This window comes from Cucurbita maxima, unplaced genomic scaffold, assembly GCF_002738345.1.
Source record: "Cucurbita maxima cultivar Rimu unplaced genomic scaffold, Cmax_1.0 Cma_Scf00026, whole genome shotgun sequence".
NCBI lineage: Eukaryota > Viridiplantae > Streptophyta > Magnoliopsida > Cucurbitales > Cucurbitaceae > Cucurbita > Cucurbita maxima.
The window spans coordinates 3,288,329-3,294,325 of record NW_019272042.1 but is presented as its reverse complement, the minus strand read 5'-3'; positions in this window follow the sequence as shown (position 1 = coordinate 3,294,325).

Here is a 5,997-nt window from a genome sequence, read left to right as displayed (position 1 = left end):
TGCTAAAGTACTTAATTTACAACCACGGCATTTAGGAACATCCATATAACTTACCGCGTGTCTATTAGTAGTCATAAACAATATCACCAGAAATAAAACACTTCTCATTTACTTCGTTACATTCTTAGTGCTTTGATTGATTAAACTTAATAGTGTCCATTAAACATAATAGTGTCCCTAATGAATGGTAGGTTCAGGAACCCTTTACCATTGAGCTTGACCCATATTGATAAGATAGAATAGTGCATTGAAGCTACCCAGAATTAGTGTTACTATCATGTGTGAAAATAATCAAGGGCCTTCAAGGCCATTCCGTAACCGTTCTAAGTGTGGACAATGGACCACACAAGTAAACTCAATAATTGTTTGGCACATCTGTAGCTCTCCTAGATTCAGTGCGACTTTTATGGTCCGGTGAAAAAGTCATCATTATAACCTTACATATATAATGTTTAGATTTATGATGCCATAATTTTCTTTCCTCGGATTCATTTGTGATGAGGTCACACCTCCGAGATTTAGGATATTGATGATTCACTTCTTAAGTAATGTAAGTTAGATATTTAAGAAGAAAGAAAAGTTTGTTTACCCCAGAACTCAGATAAGCCGTCAAAGACATCATCCGTCACCAGTATAGGTGAACAACTTCCAATCCTCGATTGTGTTTGTGGCATGCCTGAGAACTACCTCAGGAACTTCAAAGCCTCCTAGAAGCTTAGGAAGTTACCGAACTTAGACTTAAACTTTTTAGAGCCCAGATTAAAACCCGTGGTAGCTAACTAGGTCTTAATGTAAGTAGGCTACTTACTAAGTATTTTTATACTTGTAATGATCTTGTTTTTCTATTAAAAATATGGCCGCCAATGCATATATGATATGATTATTACATGCGAAAACATTCATTTAAAATATTTTATAAATGATGTCATGGATTTAAACGTTCATAGTAAAATTTTTAAAAACAACATAGCGGAAAATCAATAGCATGAAGTTTAAATAAAATAAAATAAAAATAAAATAATGTCCTGGTCTAACCTAAGGGCTACATGTAACATGAAAACATCTAGCCTAACTTCAATCTCAGGACCGTCACCGCGACATTGTCATATGTGCAGATGCATCTTAAGATAAAAGTAGCATATGACTTGAGTATTTTAAGAAATCTCCATAAGTAATCCCACTATTGAGGTCAGAAAATACCATGTAATTATGTTTATAACCTATCATTTCATAAAAATATTTTATGACCTTGAACTCTACTTTCTAATTGGGCTAAAATTGGATGTGTAGTACTTCTCTACACATGGCTCACATGCACATGGATCGACCAGTTGAGCTTATACGTTTTTGGGCTTGCCGTTTAACAAGCGCACGCTTATGCTACTGGAGCCACAAAAGGAAAGGAGTCCAAATAATATAATGGAGTACATAGACATCGAAATGTATGTGTCTGTACTAATCCAAGGGAGAAGTATTCTGATGCACATGACAATACAAAAATGCATGAGATTCCTATAACTTAAAATCGTGGCCTAAGTTTATGATGCAAGTCAACCCTTCTTTCATTAATAACAAAATAGACATGTGAATCATTCATACATAATTCTTATCATATCTCTCGTACTTAACATAGCTTAAATGTGTTAAGGATAGTTGACCGTTCATTATAAGCCAAATATTTAGATATTTATCTTACATTACAGTTTACCATATTTGCCATTTTATTAAAAGCAAATATATTGTATTCATTTATTATTCTTTTCTTTTATTGTTATTTTCATATTATTTGAAATTTACCATATTTTTGTATTCGGTAAATGATTATAAATAAGAGAACTCTCACCACCATATAGGTGTGGTGGATTCAGCAACATTCACATGGTATTAGAGCACTTTCGGTTTAACAACCCTGATCCTTTCACCCCTATCTTCTGTTTTGCAGATTTAGTCTCTAAAACTGAAAGTTTTGAGTTGTTGCAGTGCTCCCTTGAGTCCTCTGACTCCACTCCTACAACATTTACATCCACTAATCGTGGTCGCACCCATGGAAGCCACCCTGTTTCCTTTAGCAACCAACGAGGTCGTTCTTATTCCCATAAAAACAACTCTTCCAATCAAGGACGAACCCCACTCAGGTCAGGGTCGTCGACCACCTCAATGCCAAATATGTCGCAAAGAGGGCCATTATGTTGACCGCTGCAACTAACGGTATGTTCGACTTGATTCTTCTCATACTCACCTTGCTGAAGCCTTTAACACGTCACGTTCTATGGCTGGACTCGATGCTGCTGATTGGTTTCTGGACACTAAGGCTTCGGCCCATATGATTGCCGACCCATCTATTTTGGATCAGTCTAAAAATTACATGGGTAAGGACTCTGTGATCGTAGGAAACGATGCATCCCTACCCATTACCCACACCGGTACTCTTTCTCCTATTCCAAATATTCACTTATTTGATGTCTTGGTTGTCCCTCATCTCACTAAAAATCTTCTTTCCATAAGTAAATTAGCGTCTGATTTTCCGCTCTCTGTTACATTTACTAATAATCTTATTACTATCCAGAATCGTCAAACAGGAAGGGTGGTGGCAACCGGTAAAAGAGATGGAGGGCTATATGTGCTGGAGCGCGGGAACTCTGCTTTTATTTCAGTCCTTAGAAACAAATCTTTACTTGCTTCATATGATTTATGGCATGCTCGCCTGGGTATGTGAATCATTCCATTATTTTTTTTTTAAATAGAAAATGTCATCTTTCTCTTACGTCTTTATTGCCTTCTCCATCATTATGTAATACTTGTCAGCTTGCGAAAAGTCATCAATTGCCTTATTCTCGCAATGAACGTAGGTCGTCTCATGGGTTAGATCTTATTCATTGTGATCTTTGGGGTCCTTCCCCGGTCAAATCAAATTCGGGTTTTCTTTATTATGTTATTTTTATTGATGATTATTCTCGATTCACTTGGCTCTACCCTTTAAAATTTAAATCTGATTTCTTTGATATTTTTTTTCAATTTCAAAAATTTGTGAAAAATCAATATTCTTCTCGTATCAAGGTATTTCAAAGCGATGAAGGTACCGAATTTACTAGCACTTGTTTCAAAACTCATTTACGTAATTCTGGCATCCACCATCAACTCTCTTGTACATATACACCTACTCAAAATGGTCGTGCTGAGAGAAAACATCGTCATGTGACTGAGACTGTCTTGGCCCTTCTCTTTTACTCTCATCTTTCTCCTCGTTTTTGGGTTGACGCCTTCAGTACTGCAGCTTATATTATCAACCGGTTGCCTACTCCACTTCTTGGAGGTAAGTCACCCTTTGAACTCTTATATGGCTACACTTCACATTATGACAATTTTCATCCCTTTGATTGTAGTGTTTATCCTTATTTGCGTGATTATATACCTAACAAGCTCTCTCCCCGCAACATTCCTTGTATTTTTTGGGTTATAGTCCTGCTCATAAAGGGTTCCGCTGTCTTGATCCCGCCACCACTAAGCTATATATCACCCGCTATGCTCAATTTGATGAAACTCACTTTCCGCTATCCCTAGCTCCTAGGCCCAACCTCTTTCCTCTCTTCCTATTTCAAATTTCTTGAAACCACATCTTTATCATATTGATTCATCCCCCCTACCACTTCATCATCGCATATTTCTCGATCCAGCTCATCCCCGTGTGATATTTGTTCTAACCTTATGGATGAGTCTGTGCAGGCTGATACTTCTCTTGCAGGTTCCACTTTGCCACCCTCGACTTCTAATTCGACCTTTATTGAACCTACTGTTGATTTCTCTTCTTTGGGAACTTATCCTATGATCGCACGAGCCAAAGCTAGTATATTCAAGACTCGGTCAACCAACAAATCTTGGTATTTTGGGCTCATCTGGACTTCTTTATGCTCTTCTTGCATCCACTAAGCCAAAAGAATTCAAATCTGCGGCCAAGAATCTTACTTGGGTTGCTGCCATGAATGAAGAAATTCGAGCGTTACAACAAAATGATACTTGGACTTTGGTTCCTCGCCCTGCCAACACCAACATCGTGGGCTTTAAATGGGTGTTTTGTATTTAATATTTGCCTGATGGATCCGTCGAGCGTTTCAAGGCTCGTCTTGTTGCCAAAGGTCATACTCAGGTTCCTGGTCTTTACTACACTGACACTTTTAGTTCGGTTGTCAAAGCTACCACTATCCATGTTGTGCTTTCTATTACAGTCACAATTAAATGGCCTCTTCGACAACTTGATGTCAAGAATGCTTTTCTCAATGGAACTCTTATTGAACTTGTTCATATGGAACAACCTCCTGGGTATATTGATCTTTGATTTCCCACTCATGTTTGTTTATTAAAGAAAGCCCTCTATGGCTTAAAGCAAGCTCATCGCGCCTGGTTTTAGCGTTTTAGCTTATTTCTTCTCATACTTCGTTTTTCTTGCAGTCGCGCTGACACGTCCATTTTTGTCTTTCATCAGCAATCTAACCTTATCTATTTTCTTCTTTATGTTGATGACATTATTGTTACCGACAACAACTCATCTCTTATTGACAGCTTTACTCGCAAGCTTCATTCTGAGTTTGCTACCAAAGATTTGGGTTCTCTCAATTACTTTCTTGGTCTTGAAGCTTCACCCACTCCTGATGGTCTCTTTATTAATCAGTTAAAATATGCTCGAGATATTCTTACTCGTGCTCAGTTGCTCGATAGAAAACCAGTTCACAATCCCATGGTTGTTTCTCAACACTTGACTGTTGATTGTTCTTCTTTCTTTGATCCTACTCTCTATAGATCTCTTGGTGGCACCCTTAAGTACTTGACTATTTCGCGTCTAGATATTTCCTATGCTGTCAATTATGTCCGTTAATTCTTACATGCCTTTACTACAGATCACTTTCTTGCTGTCAAATGTATTCTTCGCTATGTCAAAGGAACACTCTACTCTGGTCTTACCTTTTGTCCATCCACTGTTCCTAGTATGTTAGTCGCTTATTTGGATGCTGACTGAGCTGGTTGTCCCGATACTCGTTGTTCTACATCCGGCTATTCTATTTATCTTGGTAACAATCTCGTTTCTTGGAGTGCCAAAAAGAAACCTACCGTCTCACGCTCCAGCTGTGAATCTGAGTATCGTGCTCTTGCCACAACTGCTGTTGAACTTCTTTGGGTTACGCATCTTTTGCATGACCTCAAGGTCCCTATTTCACAGCAGCCCTTACTCTTATGTGACAAAAAAAGTGCTATTTTTTTTTTATCTCTAATCCCGTTTCTCACAAGCGGGCCAAACATGTTGAACTAGATTTATCATTTCCTTCGAGAACTTGTTATCGTTGGCAAACTTCGCACACAATATGTACCTACTCATCTCCAAGTTGCTGACATCTTCACAAAAAGTATTTTTCGACCTCTCTTTGAATTTTTCAGATCCAAGCTGAGAGTTCGTTCAAATCCGATGCTCAACTTGATGGGGGGAGTGTTAAGGATAGTTGACCGTTCATTATAAGGCAAATATAAATATTTGCCTTACATTACGGCTTACCATATTTGCCCTTTTCTTAAAGACAAATATATTGTATTCATTTATTATTCTTTCCTTTTATTGTTATTTCCATATTATTTGTAACTTACCATATTTATGTATTCTGTAAATGATTATAAATAAGAGAAATCTTACCACCATTTAGGTCTGGTGGATTAGCAAACATTCACAACATGTCATAATCACATGGTGTATGGAGGCTTATGCATCATATCAACATCATAAACATGGTTCCACAGCATGTCATAATCACATTATAACATAGCTTATAAATTTGGCATAGCACACATGGAATAGCACAATATAACATGACATAACATAGCATAACAATCATAATTATGACACTATGATGATGACAAAGATGATCATGTCTCGCATGATATCTAGGAGTTTGCAGACCTCTGGATGCCCGACTACAGACAACTATCCCAACTATGATGGGACGAGGGGGGGGG